The sequence below is a fragment of the Bradysia coprophila genome, chromosome III (genome assembly GCF_014529535.1).
Source record: "Bradysia coprophila strain Holo2 chromosome III, BU_Bcop_v1, whole genome shotgun sequence".
Lineage (NCBI taxonomy): Eukaryota > Metazoa > Arthropoda > Insecta > Diptera > Sciaridae > Bradysia > Bradysia coprophila.
In genome coordinates, this window is record NC_050736.1 from 2,634,625 (window position 1) to 2,651,484 (window position 16,860).

Sequence of the window (16,860 nt, forward strand, 5' to 3'; positions counted from 1 at the left end):
CGGGCCGTTGCACGTCGTCAAAAAATAGCAATTACGATTTCATAAAACTTTAATCTATTGTTCAGAGTCCGTGGACCTCGACATGGACAAAAAGATACATGTGGTATCAAAAATATGAAAATTAGAGAAGTATTAAATTTACTAATCGGTTTCCCCTATAAAATTCTCCGAATTGGGTCCGGTACAGTACTGCAAAATTAGATTTTACTGGATCAGTCAACAATTTGGAGCGGGTTGCTTACGTAAAATGTAAAGAATGCTTCACAATTGAAAATATACCAATTCCCCTAACTCTCTGTCAAATACCCCACCTTAGTCTAAAGTCAACGCAAATAATAATAGTCGACGCTGAGCGCAGCTTTATTCGAAAACAAGTACTTACGCATTTGAACTTTTTTATAACATTTGCAAGGTCTGTTTTATGTAATTACCTCAAAGCACATAAGCTTTTCAAGGTATGAAATGTGCGCGAGCACAAGCTCAATTACATATAATAAACACTGTGAATATTACCCCGATAGTTCAAAAGCTCGCACGAAATACTCGTTTTCAAATCAAGATGCGTTCAGAATCGATCAGTTTTATTTGTCATGACTTTATTTCAGAAACTATAGTTTTTGACAACGTTACTAAGCATCCTTTTTATAAAATCTCCGGTCTGTCTCCTGAACGATCATATCCAAAAATTTAGTAGTTTTATTGAAAACTTTGCTGCTATTATAGATATGACACCAAAAAAAATATATCGTAAACCCAAGATGAAGATATATTCAAAACCACCAAAACACATCTATAAATACCATGTGGCTTTACAGCAACCATCCAAAAATATAAAGTATCATTATGTTTTATTTCTCATATATCAAATGGATCGAAGAGCCAAAAACCTGCACCCAAACCATGGTTTAAGTAAAAATATAAATTTCTGTTAGGGCATCGCACTAAAAAAACTTGCTCTTTACCGTATTACCGTACATATATGTACATAAACCACCCTCGACAGTACCAATTTTATCACGCCTTTATTTACGAGTGCATGTACTACATATCGTGATGTGTTCTTACTTACATATCAATGTCGCAACGAGTCGCCTCGTAAAATTGATCCTGTCTAATGAAATTCGAAATCTTTAGGCATATATGTAGGTATATTGGTGTGTGTATGTATGTATGGATACTACCTAGATGTGTTATTGCAGAACAATAAGGTATATCAATGCGGCTTAGTGTCATATTAATATCTGGAAATATACAGTTGAAAGGGCCACATAATAATTCCAATCGCAGTTGTGCAAATGAAACGTTTAACTTTTGAATCGATTAAGCGCGCAACAACAAATTTTCATTGTTTAGCTCCAAGTGAGAATGATAGGCTGCAATATATTCAATAAAAAGTTACAAGACAAGATCGATGTTCCCAATAAATTCGCAAATCTAGTTTCGTCTTTTCATTTCCATTTTGCTTCACGTTTCTAAAATACTACACGTATTATGGTATACTATAGGAAAGGGGAGAGCAATATCCTTTGAACCTTTTAAATATACAAATATGTGCGGATGCAAACAACAAAGTTATAAAAAACAAAAAGACTAGAAGATGTCACCATGTTCTTATAGCGGATTTGTTTTTCATCTCGACCGGATTATTTAGTTCCATTTTTATGTGTACGGACGGTTTCTTTTTTGTGCTTTTTTCGGATTTTGTTGTTCAAATTTATACTTTTCTTTATTTCCTTATCGTATTCTTTCTGTAGTGAATTTTATTGGATATATATAGTGACAGAACCGAATGTCATCCGTGATCCATAATTAGCCATAAAATGATACAATTTGTGAGGGTGTGGGGTGCAAGTTGTTGCATCCTAAAGAATAATGGCAACCAGAATGAATGCATAGATAAAGATATTTTTGTTATTCATTTAGAAAGCAATAGCTACTTTTAGTCCAGCCCATCGTGGCTGGAAAAGTCTGCCCGCTCGTTCGCTTTAAGGTTTTCGAATTTTTTCTTTATCACATGTGATCGTGCATGAAAAACTGCGGGACTAAATTTTTGGGAAAATGGAAAATCACTTTTGCGGCCTACCGAAAGTGACAACTTTCTTCGAAAATTCTTTTTTTTTTCTTGAAAGGCTGATCAAAAAAATAGTTATTTGTGTATCTGTTTTGGACGATTGTTTTTAGGCAATTTCGCGAGTTGTAGCCCGAACGAAGTGAACAGATACTCAAAAAAATTTTCATGTAAGGGGTCGAAAACCCGAGAAAAATCTCGAAACTCCCTCATTTTCGGCCCCGACACATGAAAAAAGTTAAACATTTTTGGTAGTGGACTTGCGTTACGCCCGCCTACTAACGTGCGGGCATGATTCAGTACCAACATTTCGTGGAAAAACTTCTTTCTCATGTGAAACAAAATGGCGTCGACATAGGGACTTTACCAAAAAGTGACCCAGAAAATTCCTAAACTTTGAGTTCACCTCACACCGTCAATTCGAAAACGATTTCATTAAATAAGGGCCATTCCACAGTGCCTTTCGAATTCTGCGTGACGGGCTATACACATATCCTGGATAAGCCATGATTTCCACGGTTCTTAAACTCGTCATTATAAACCATATTTTTACACTAAAATTGTTTCAATTAGATGATTGAAAATTAGAAGTGTTTCAAATGGTGATAACTAACAGCACAATAAATATTCAATTAGTACTAAGTATCTTCCTGATGTTCCATCGTCTCTCCAGCTCTAGAACCTATAACTTTAACGTATTTTGATAGGATTTTTTCATGTTTTTCTGGATTAATGTCATCTTGAGGTAATTAGAGGTCAGTTCCTAACAACTGATCATTTCTTTTTGATCCTTTTAGTGTGAGGTGACCTCAAAGTTTAGGAATTTTCCGGTTAATTTTTTGGGAAAACCACTATATCGACGCTATTTTACATGAAAAAAATTTGTTTCACGAAATGTTGGTATTTCATTAGGCTTCCAAGGAAAAAAGAGTTTTCGACCCGAGTTGTGACGTTCGGTAGACATTCTGTAGCAGGTGACTTTGTCTCCATAGTGGAGTTGATAAGGACCAAAAAAGGGCCGAACGTTTACATTTTGGGTAGAGACGATCCGATGATTGGAGGTTGTTATGTATGTGAAATAAAAAACTTCTGGGGAGGGAGCCAAAAATTTCCACCCCTCTTACCCTCCTTTTCACCCCTTCAAAGTTGATTTGCAGAGGTCCTCTCTGTGATTTTTAGAGAAGCGACCGCTAACCGTGCAATATCGACATAGGGCTCAAATGAAAGGTAAAAGATCCAAGTTTTTTTTAGTGAGAAAAAAATTTGGGAAAATTCCGTTTCCCCAGTAGTTTTTCCGGGTTAACCGGAATTTCCTCGGAAATTTACATGAAAATTAAAGTTTGATGTGAAATAACTTTAGAAATATAATTTTTAGAACTATTTGATGTTCAAGTCAAATGTTCTCTATTCTATTCCGCACAACTTTTCTGAACAAAGCATAATTTTTACCCAACAGAGGTGGAGTCAGGGTCGATTTTCCGACATCACTTCAAGTGTCGATTTTTTTATTCTTCGATTTTTAGATACGCGACAACAAATCGTACAACCACGACATTGGGCTCAAATTGAAGGTAAATGAGTCAAGTTTATTTTAGTGAAATTATTTTTCACAAATTTAGGTTTTTCAGTAGCTTTTCCGGGTTTTCTGGAATTTTCTTTAAAGATTTGAATGGAAATTATTGGTTTATTTCAATTAACCTTCAAAATATTTCTGATATACTGTCTTATGTTAAGCGGACTGTTCCTCATACATTTCTATACCGCTCTGTTGAACTAATCACTTGGATCTTTTACCTTTCATTTGAGCCCTATGTCGATATTGCACGGTTAGCGGTCGCTTCTCTAAAAATCACAGAAAGGACCTCTGCAAATCAACTTTGAAGGGGTGAAAAGGAGAGTAAGAGGGGTGGAAATTTTTGGCTCCCTCCCCAGAATTTTTTTATTGCACATACATAACAACCTCCAATCATCAGATCGTCTCTACCCAAAATGTAAACGTTTTGGTCCTTATCAACTCCACTACCAGGTAATCTAGAATAGCTGCCACAGCTGTAGCGCCTCATACAAAAAATACGCTGTGGCAGCCGTTCTAGATTACGTGGAGACAAAGTTACCTGCTACAGTTAAGATTTTCAACTCTTTTTTTCAGGGAAGGGCCTGTACTACTTGAAATTCGACAAAGATATAGAGTTTTTCCTCTGAACGATTAAACTATATAACCAACCACATCCATATACCAATTATTGTCGAATTTATGTTGTATACACTTTGGATAACAAATTTTATCGCAACAATTTCGAGTTATGTATTTCATTAAAATACACAAAAAAATAAGTTATTTTCCGATTTCCTGGTTTCGTATATCCCCAACGTTCATTGAAAACCGAAAATTATGGGTTTTGTGCGTGTACCAAACATCATCTCTCTCTCCGAAAAGACGATCTCTTTTGAACAGTTTTTAGCATTGAACGCATTTATTTCGATTCGCATTCGGTGAATGGCAGTTTCATTTTGTATTTAGGAGAATGGAAAATAATATTTTCTAGATATTGTGTGCCCAACAGCATTAAAAATGTATGTATAATGGTTTTCGGTCACATTGAATTGTTATTATTATGTTCACTGGTGTGTAATATACATTCGGTTGATATGGGAGCTTGGATCGTTTACGTTCAAAAACTATTTGCCTTAAATTCTTCCTCTTAACCCTGTAAAGAGTCGAAATCGACGGGAAATGGCAAAGTGTCGGAAAATATGTTAGGAAAGAAATTTATTAAATGTGTACCATCTAGGATGGACCCAAATTAATAGATAACACGACATTATTCAATTCAATTATTTTTCTGAAAGTTATACCAATTCTATCCACACACGCTATACTCAATATTCCAAAATTAATGCATTTTTCGACTCAATAAAATGCATTAAGTTGCTGTATTGTTTACATTATAATGCCACCTTTAAAAATGATATTCAATATCCAATATTCGAGTATGTGACTTGAATTTTTGAAGGAAAATAAAAATACACCAAGACTTACACCACTGCTGCATGGACAAAAGTGTTTTACTATTGATTGAATTGTAAATAATGCACTGCATAAATATCGAGACAAATATAGAATTACGATACGTGACAACCGAATGCAATGCATTTTAGTGTGAAAACAAAAGATGAAGTTATTCAGAGGTTTTTTTTTGGTCCTCAATTTTCTATTGGTATTGGTGGTAATATGACGAAGATGGAGAATTCGTAAAATCAGTTGTGACAATTTACTTAATATTGAGGACAAAGCGGACAATGGATCATCTGAGTTAAGCATCAAAACGATGATACGAAACCTTTATTTGCTTAGGAAAATCCATCAGGAAAATTTAGAGAAATACAAAAAATGTCAGAACATGTTTCCCAAAAAATATTCCCTGTATTATACAGTGTGTCATATGCTCTCTCTCTCTATCTCTCTCTCATAGTGTATTCAGCTTCAAAAATAGCACATCTTATCCTTAAATGCGATCTAAAAGCAAAAAACCTAATTCCTTTTATGGACGGCTATTTATCTGTTATCGACACCGACAACCAAATTGAACAACGATCTCTGACTTATGAAATCTTATATAAATAGGAAAATGAACATTAAAAGAAAGTAGTACAAGATTTCGCATGAATATTTTGAGAATTCTTGCATCAAATTTGGTAACAATCGACAAACATACTGATAATATGCTGCCCGTCTGTGATAAGTTAATTGTGAACGCTTACAACTTGCATTAAGCCACATTTAGATTATTTAATTTGCTTCTACAACTTTACTACGCTGATAACCAGGGGCGCCGACTTCTAAGGACAAGCGAGGCTCGGGCACCACTACTCGAATGATGAGCACCACTACATCTTTCCAGTTTTACTTGAAAGAGTACCACTACTCCCAGATTCGCTTGTTGTATGAGCAATACTACTCCCAAACACAGGTCGGCGTCCCTGCTGATAACCTTCCTATTATTTTTAAGTCAATGAAAAGCAAACATCAAGTCGCTCATATTTGTGACATAGGCAAGATATTCTTAAAAGAAATCCCTGTGGCAAAACAAAAACAATCGACGAAAGCTCACGATCTAGATACGGCCCCTAAGTTTGTTAAAGGGCATTTTAGTTACATTGTTAAATGAAACCGAAAATTGTATGATGACTTCTCAATGGAAACGATAATGTTTACCTATTCAACCATTTTTCATTCGAAATTAATTTTTGTCATTTTGTACAATACCTGTACCTATCTGTTTTTGATGTAAAACAAATTTACCGCAAGTCAACTATGCCCTCCTTAACAAAATATTATCAAACTATGCAAAAGATTCCATACAAATTTATGTTATCTTGAAAATACGTTGGGGAGATCGCAATGTGAATTGTACAATAGATTCGAATTCTGTACCACAAACTAGTTCAATGAAATCTATTACACAGTGTGTGCACAACATTAAAGGTCGAAATGTATACTATGGTCCCCCGAATGCTAAATAGAAATCGGCTGTAATCAGATTTGGAAAGGAAATAGCAAAATAACCATTTCAATTTCCAAATAATCACATTTCAATAAATGTGTTTATGTAGCGATATATACACACAATATACATTCAGCACAATACATAATCATATAATGTTATAGAGAGTATGCGACAACGGATAGCTCCTTTTCCATTCGTGGTGTTTGAATTTATTGTTTAGCTGAATTTATTATCTCCAGTCAAAAGTAGTTTAATTTCATTTCCAGTGAATTGAAATATTTTTCATATTATACGCGAAAGGATATAGCACGATAGAATCATTCATTAAATTTCAACTTTTGCAAGTTTGAGTCAAGTTATGTCTGTGCTTTGTCGAGAAAGCTGTTAATAATTATTGCTTCTCTTATATTATAAAATAATATTCAAAATTCAACGTTGAACTGATTCAAGATAAACATAAAGGGTGCCGATTTAAAGTGAACGAAATTTTAAAATCATTTAACACATTCAAAATAATTGCGGCTTGTCGACTTTCGGCACCCTGGACTTTACTTAAATAGTCGTGGAATGATTCCAAATAAATTTCTAAAAATCTAGAATTCAGTTTTGGATTTTTAGAAATTTATTTGAAGGCATTCCTCGACTATTTAAGTAAAGTCCGGGGTGCCGAAAGTTGGCAAACCGCAATTAATTTCAATGTGTTAAGTTGAGCAATGAAAGATTAGGAGCAATCATTTCAGAGGAGGTATTGTCATTAGGATTCGAATCTGATACTAGATTATCCGATTTCATCAAATGAGTAATTGACGCACATAATAGTTATTTATGGCATAGAGTGCAAAGTGCTTTATTATACACCAGGCGTGTAATTATCACACGAGGCCACAGGTAATAAAACATATCATGTGACTAATAAAGCATTTTGCACCAAGTTTCATACAACGGTTTATGCATCAGATGCATCTAAAGTGTGACAATTTTGTACATTCACAAAAACGTCACTTTTACACACTTGTGCGTAAACATATATGAGGGATTCTTCTGAAAAACAGCCTACCGAAATCGGACGCATTTTCTAGTGGAATTTCTTATAAGGTAAATGATGGAGAGTTGACCTAAATTGACAAAGCCAAACTTTGAACTGGAATTTCTTATCGATTTTGGAACAATGTTACATGGAACGACTTTTATTTGAAAGATTTATCTTTTGTTTACTTAATTAACATAAATTTTATTAATTATTGAAGATTTCGTTTAACAAAGTTAATTAATTAATAAAAATGCAGAGTTAACCTACGTGAACCGTGAGTTGTCCGATTTCATATAAGTTCAACAAATCGTGAATTGTCCCATATACAAACGTCATAGGACAACTCGCGGTTTATTGGATGGTGAGTTGACCGATCATTTTTTCCTCATACAAATTTACACGTACAGCTTAAGATCACTTTTCCATTAGGTCAACTCTCCATCATTTACCTTATGTACCGAGAAAGGACTTCGACCTTAGAAACCAAAACCACTTTAAAAAAAATTCTTATGAGGTTGTTGTGGCTAGCGAGAGGTCATCAAAAACCGAAAACTTGCACTTTTCTTACAAAAATTTCTCCGGTTGCACGAGCCTCACAGGGTCGTGTAGGGTGTCATTAGAAAGGTAATCACATGTAATCACATGTACTGTACATACTATTGAGCCGAATAGAGACTTATTGGTTTTAAAATTCATCCACACTGAAACATGTGCAGGTTAAGTTTTCAACCGAAGACTTACACTGTTCTTACAGAAATTTCTCGAGGTACACAAAACGTGCATGGTTGTGTGAGCGTGGGGGTATCATTTGAAAGGTAATTTTGTATGTGCTTTTGGGCCAAATAGGGTCTTATGTGGTTTGGATGCATCTACGATGAAATAGTAAAATAGAAGATGAATTGTTTAAGTGCGCATATTTCATTGCATATGCATCTAAACCCCCACATCCCACACGACCATGTATGTTTCGTGTACCTCGAGAAACTTCTGCAAGAACAGTGTAAGTTCTCAGTCTTTTTCGGTTGAGAACTTCAACTGCACATATTTCAGTGCGGATGAATTTTAAAACCAATAACTCCCTATTTGGCTCAATAGTACATGTTATTTCCTTTCTAATGACACCCCACACGACCCTGTAAGGCTCGTGGATTTTTTTTGAAAGTGGTTTTGGCCTCTAGGGTCGAATACCTCTCAAGGAACTTATAAAAAAGTCCAGTGGAAAATTCGGTGGGCTGTTTTTCAAAAGAATCCCTCATATATGAAAATCTGTCTACGCACTACTATATCTCAAGTTTGTTTTTTACTCACTATTCCTACACAATAGTATATTGTGCACCGTGTTGCACGAAGTCGATTTTTTCAATCCCCACCCCCAGTCAGAAGTTTGCCTCAAAACATAAAAAACCCATAGTGCCGTCACGAGTTAATTGTTAAAAATTCATTACATTTACAAAAATAAGAGGAAGTAATTACAGTACCTTCTAGTTTCATTATATTTCTACAAACTCGAATGATTCCCAGAAAATATACATCTACCTTGTCCTTTTTCCACCGGTACTTTTTCATTCTCCTCTCCTTGCTATTTCCATTACATGTATAAAAGTTCTGGCATTTTACGCTGTAAATATATCATAGGAAGTAATTTGTTTTCTTCTATCAACTATTATTATTTTGTACCATTGTGGCTCATATTTTGTTTGATAAAAGAATGACATAATAACTCTACTCTACATTCTATTCTTCTTATGATTAAGTAATGGAAAACCTATAGAGGCTTTCCATACATTGACGTCGTGTCATCGAAGAAAAAATATTGGTACTTTGCATTTTAAGCTTGGCATAAATATCGAAAACGGATAAAAGAAAACTTTATACACAGAACATCAATAAAATATTTCTTAAGTAAATTTATATGCTCTCGTTGTATACATACTTAACGGTACAGTAGGTAGTCTTGTAAGATCTGAGGAATAAAAAAAGAAACGAGAATCCATGGAAAAACCGAGTGAAAACCCATAAACAATATTATAACTCATAATGTCGTCCCTGGGTTACATATATTCAGTGTATGTATGTTGTGTATGGAATGTGATTTATTTGGTAGCGTAAACGATAGGGAAGGGACAACAATCATTTCCACAGTGTAAAGTATTTCTCAACTTCAAAGAGTTATTGTTTTGAAATTATTTTTATGACAAAAAAATATTTTTTCATTTAAACAAATATCAAGAATGTTTATGCGAGGCCTGTAGTAGTTTATTCCCAATGGACATTGTTCTGTGTATGGCATAATTTGATGTTAGGATTTCAACGGAATATTATAAACTTGGAGTGTTTTTTGTGTCTAAAATGTACACACAGAGACTTTGTGAAATTGTACGACTCATTTTTTCTTCTCCTCCTTTTTTATATCCATTTCACACAGAGAAGTGATAAATATGGAAAAAAAAGTGTCAAGCAAAACACATAAAATTAAAAAAATACGCGAAATTAAAGACCGTGACAAAAATGAACGGTAAAAGTATCTATGTCTAGTTACATACGAACATTGTCGATTCTGTTCTATAGAAATGTTAACATCAAAAGTTGTATAGAATATGGTTTGAAGGGATGGAAAAATGTTTTGCCAGACATGTCATCAACTTTTTGCGATAAGGAACATCAAATGTGTAGAGACGTTGATATATAAACAATAATGAAGTGTTAATGAAATAAGCATTTTGCCACATGGAATGGGAGTGTAAGTTGGGAAGTTATATTATTACACTTCACATTATGTATGTGTATGATGATGGTATATAGTTTTGCTATTATTACGTTGTATTATCTATGATTTGTACGATGTATTCTTATTGTATTTATTATGAAAATTGTATATTCAATTAACATTCGTTTAAAATAAGACAAAGTTTGCATGTGTAACGTGGAAGGCTGTGTCAGATAGATACCTTTATTGTGCTTGATATTGCAGAAATGGGGAAAATGCCACACATTTATACAGTCAGAAAATTTAGATGAAAATGTGCATTTTGAATTATATTTTGCATTTTCACCATTTCAACTAACGGTAAACAAAATCTTATGTCTGAAAAAGATTTGCCAATTAATGTTAACGAGCTAAAAGCACTTACATTGTAGTAACTCTACAATTTTCACAGTATTCGCAATATTTTCTTCTGTACATATAGTGAAATGGTGTTGTTTTACTTAGTAGATGTGAGATAACCAAACAAGCCGTGAAAGATGAGCTTATCATTAGATTAATCGAGTTTACTACTTCAATTGATCTAAGTTTATTTCCAACAAATTGCATTAAAATCTTTTACTTCATTAGGTTTAACATTAGGGTTTACCACTCATTAACCACAACTCTTCGCTTCTTATTTATTGACTTGATTGTGGACGTGTATAACAGATGACATACTCGTCTCACAATGACTACTTTAGTGTTACGTATTGTATACAAGACAAATTTATTTCCGTATTATTTGAATTTACAAATAGAATATTTCACTTAAGTCCTTCGAAGGCGGAATAGTTCCCAAAATCGATGCTACATTCCCCTTCTGGATAGCGATACTAATTCGTTGAATTAGATACGACGTCGCACGCTTTTCGTTTGTATATTCCGTGATTTTGCTTCCGATTTTCTTTATCAATTCCAATCCCAACTTTCCGAAAACACCAGATGTCTCAGTAGCGACTGGGATAAAAATAAACTGGCTTGCCAAGTGAGAGTAATGATCTATCTTTTTAGCCTCAGCTCTCCTTGCTACAGAACCAGCATTTCGTGACGAAGAATTTAAGTACGAAGGAGCAAACGTATCGCCACAAGTAAAATCCCACAGCAACGATTTTCCTCTCGCCCACGGTATTAGTGTTAATCCGTCCGGTTTTTTCCCATCGGGTCTGGAACATCCTGGCGGTTCAAGAATAGCCGGAATTGCTCCCGATTTCAATGCTCGTTGTAGGATGTTATTTCCACTTGCATGACGTGAATTCGTACCACTCGCTTTGAAAGAAGCAAGACCGTGTGAAGTGTATGCCTATATAGGTCTATCTTCTTTTTCTTCAGTGAGAAACAATGATCCATTGAATTATACCACATTAACTTCTTTTAATCAATTATTTTAAATTTTTATTCTTCATCTCAAATGACAGAATGGGGCGAGAAAAAATGAATAATTGAGGAAGGTACTTAATTAAAAAAATGGCTTTTGTTGAGGGTTGTGAGACTCTCATTCACGTTACATTACATTATCGTAAGAATAACAAATTTGAAAGCATTATACCTACATAAGTAAAGGTGAAATATAACAATATTGAATGTTTGAAGTGCAAACGTATTTTTTTAACCAAGAATTTCCGGTATCGTAACACAACAATATAAAAAAAAAATTCAAATGAAAATATTTGTTTTCCTGGCATTAGCTTGCCATTGCAGAAATTATACAGAATTTTGTTTTTTGATTCCGGTACCAGCTCTGTGCATTGTTATTAATATGAAAAATATTAAGTTGAATACATTTGGCTTAGTAATGAATTACACGCAAGACGGTAAATTTTATTCAATTGTTCTACGGTAAAAAGAAAAGTTGTCACAGATTTATGGGGTCAGGTTTTCGTTTCGCTGACAAAGAATTTTCAAAAAGACAATTCTCTGAGGATTTTCCTATCGTTTCCAAGGATATTCTTATCGTTTTCCGAGGATTTTTGACTGATTCTGGATGGGTTTCAAATATTTTTTTTCTTCAATTTTTGAAGATTTCGTCTTCTGATCTGATTTCTTTGATTTTGTGGATTTTCTATGAATTTGAGGATTTTCTTTCGTAAAATTTTGAAGGATTTTCTAAGGATTTTCTTTTGACCGACAAAGTTTTTTCTATGAATATTTGCCTCTTGCAACAGAGAAATTTCAAGATCTGCATGTTGGTTTGTATTCAAAATCGCAAAAATTATTTCCACTGTAGAAAGTTAGTCATTTAATAAAGAAAGTAAATTCAAAATAATAACTTAATGGCGAAAAAGTTCCATGTTTGTTCACGAAGTAGCTCAGTATGTAAAGCATTATCGTTGGCTAGTTTACAAATTAGCACGTTAAAAAAAGACTGGCGTGAGTTATCGACAAGACGACAGAAATAAATGATGATCTCTAGCTATAGCTAATAATTCTTCATATTTCAAGCAAAATACCTCCTGTTATAGTCGAATTTTTTTTTGATCAAATCAAGTAGTAGATTCGAAAACTGTTGTATGCGATGCTTGCCGTCTGTGAACGTATGTGCTGTCGAAGAACTAAAAAAATTCTGTTAACACAAAACTGAGACAAATTTACTTTATATCAATCCAAATGCAACTGGTAAACATAGAACATAACTCGAAAGTCTAGGCGGGTACAAAATGTAAGAAACCTTTTCATATTTTTTCGCATTTTATTGTTGTTCATAGCGAATGAAAGATATAACAACAATAAGTTTCGAGTTGTTTGGAAAAGAAAGAATTTTTTCAAACACAATGTTATAGGTGGTATTGCCGATGATCATTAAAATAACCATACAAAAGCAGCAGAAATTTAATGATACTTTCGGATAGAAAAAAATCTTTCGTGTTTCATGACGAAACTATGCATTAGTTTCAACAATTTTTAAGGGAAAATAAGAAAAGTCACAAAATTTGTTAGAAGCGTCAGTTATAATAATAAAACTTTAAGTTCCATTCTGCCAGACCATTGGATACGGAGACACATCTCTGTATCCTTCACACACTGCTGGCTCATCCAAGTGAGACTTTTTAATAAGCAATAAATTCTGAGTAGGCTCCCCATCCTGAGCACTGCAATTTACTAATAACAAATCTATGGGCTACCATATCAATATTACGTAGTGCGTCTTCGTTGAGGTCCACTTCTATTTTACCTATTACGGTAAGCCTATATATATGAGACGACTTTATCATAAATACAATATCATTCATATATTGGACCTGGGTTTTACTTATGTTTACACATTTATTCGTAACCTTATCAATGTATGCTGGTCCCATTCACCTTATTGTATTTGTATCCACAGTATACCTTAACACTATTAGATGTGAATATAAATGCATATGCTTCGAACCCAGAATAGCACCCTTGGGTACATCGTCAGCCCTTAAGGCTTAAATTCTCGCAGCTAACAAAAAAGTCACATATTCTGTGCAACCCAAAACCATATTATAAACATTGGGATACCAGAATCATGTATTGAATATAATGCTCAACGCACACGCAACGCTTTTTTTTCCTTCTTTCATTTCGTTTATTCTGATGATCATTCGGTAAAAAGGATGCGAACACCAAGAAAAAAGAAATATGTACGATGTACAAGACGAACCGCACATGACATAAGTGTAAGTACTTGGAGTTATCTTACCATTTTCTCAATGTTTATATGCATGTTCATGTTGTGTAGTTACAAATATGGAGGTGGATTGAATAAACATGGTGGATCGACACACAATCCTCCAGTTAAATAATTCATATGATGATATCATATACGTTATACGTTACTTTGAGGAAAAAAAGGATACAAATTTGGTCCATAGTAATATATATGTTTGGCACAAATAATCTAGTATGGGAAGGCCCCTTCGATATCAATATCAAATAAACTAGATAGGTAACTAACTGTAACATATTATGGTACAACGATGCTGCTTTTACTCTTTGATAAATATAATGCAAGGCGAGTACGTATAGAAGCGAACGAGTAAATTGTGTGAAAATAATCTTCAAGGAATTTCATCCCTTTTTTTGTGGGGAGATAATAATTTTATTTGAAGAACATTTAAATTTATGAAACTTGTCGATTACAACCTTATTGGAAAAGGGATTTTTTTTCTTAACAAGAAGTAGCGGGATTACAAGGGAACAGGGAAAATGCCATCAGTTATGTTACGGACAATAACTCGAACAAACTTCTTTTTTTTTAAATCTAAATGGCAAACTTTCAATTTATATTTCACTCTAGGAAATGTAATTGAATTACCGCACTCTTAAATGGTTTTTGGATAAAATTGTGAATGTTGGATTTGAATTATAATGGAAAATTTTCGATGAGAAAAAGAATTGTGTTTCGTTTTGAAGAAGTGTAGACTATGAAAATTGAGGTCGTGATTGCGATACGACAAAATGCAGAAAATCAATTCTCGTCCTCGACCACTTTCAGGAGTTTACGAAAAAAAAAAAACAGAAAGATAAAAATTACATGCTGCATGCACGGGAAATTGTACCGTTCATGTTTCAAGCATTTCTTCCGTCCTCTTCAACATGTGGAATCTGTTAGACACCTCAGAATAGAATTGAAAGTAACCTTTTCGTGTGTTTATTGATCTCGGTTTCACCTCGGTTCAACGAAATTCACACAAAAATAAGAGAGAGATAGAGATCAGTTTGTTAAAAATGATAATCTTCTTGAAAAGGTTTAAGTCAAATTATTTGTTTACCCGAGAAAATAGGAAGTTCCAGTAAGAGCACGAATCTCTTCAGTTGAAATTTCCTATTTTTTTTCCAGGGGTGAACACAACATTTTACATATGTGTGAGGTCCGAGGTGTGATTAACCGTTTTTCTCTAAGAAACAAAAATATCAATTTATTACAGAATTTTTCAAAAAAATCTAAAGTCCGGTCTCCACTTAAAAATGTTGATCGTAAGGGAGCACCATGAAGGATTTCTATTAGTTGGAATTCGTCGTCTCTCTCGTTTTTTTTAAAACAAATAACAATCCTTCACGAAGCTCTCTCAAGATAAAAAAATTTTAAGTGGAAATTAGGCCTTCCTATTGAAATATCAAATTACAGAGAAAGACGATAAGTTCTTTCCATAAAAAACATCCTTTTTAATGTTTTCCAATGGATTGAAAACGATAGATGTAATTTTTAAATATTCAATCTACAAAAATCGTTTTCACTCACTGTTCGTGTGCAAAATATGTGAAAGTAAGATTTGTTCATTACATTAACTACTTTAAAAAAATGTTTAAAAGACAGTCCTCAACCCTTCTTGTAAAATCATTGTGAAGGTAAAATCTTCAATGCATCTGTATGTATACGTTTTTGCAAACAAATACATTTTATACTACACTTTGTCTCTCCATCAAAATGATTTTTGGTATATTCCTGGAAAAACAACCCTCTAAATCTTCTTTTTTTTGTACATTTTCGCAACGACTCAGATAAAAGTAATTATGGTAATTATTTAATCGTTCGAGCAGCAACAAGTGATTCTTGCTGGAAAGTTTCTGCCATTTTATTTTCATTTTCATTCATTTGAAGGAAAATCGTCCTCTGTTGTGCAATTATATGTATACGTCGGACATATATACATTTAAATCTGAGAGATGTTTAATATTAAGATATTGTTAATTCTTTATGCAAGAGTATATACAACATCTTTAAAGTGAATTTAATTTTGTTAATTGCTTTGGTATATTTCTTTAACTTGAACCAAAATAATAAGGGATCAATTCAGTTAAGGAAAAGTTCAATTTTTTTTTATTTCCAAAAGTTTGTCGTTTATTTTCTCCTGTTCCGGCATATTGACTTTAAAGTAAAAAAAAAAAATTTTATGGCTGTGCTTACTGAAGAAAATGGGCCATCATTTAGTTGGATTTTAATCGGCCAACATACATTTTCGTTGCTTTTATTTTTGGGATTTGTTAATTTAATTACATTTTTATTGTTTGTTTCGTCGGAGTTTAGTCATTTGGGGAACGAAATGTTTTTTATTTCGATAAAAATGTAAGGTGTAACGGTTTGTGTGTTTGTTTGTTTCATGTTATTTGAAGATTATGGTCGTAATGAAACCTAGAAATTGAATATTGTACTAGCGTGTATTTTACAACAATGTATACTATACAAGGAAAAGTTTTCGCTGAAAATTCAGGTCAGACTCTTCAGGGAAGTTTAAGTGAATATGCTGTTCACTTGTAACATAGTAAATTGGTTGCAAAATCTGGATGTCGAAATTTGATATGTGGAATCATGAACATATTTTGCTTTTCTATTATGTGACATCCGTACGCCAAATGAATAGTAAATTACTTGACAGAATAAGTAATGTTACGATTGCCTATGATGTGATTATGGACTATCTCATTATCATTTAAATGATTTTTCCTAATAGAGTTGAAACATCGCGACTTTGTCTTGTCGATTACAGAACTCGCGTCCGCCTCGTGCTGGAAACCTTTCATTCGCAAGAAAAGCCTTTCAGTC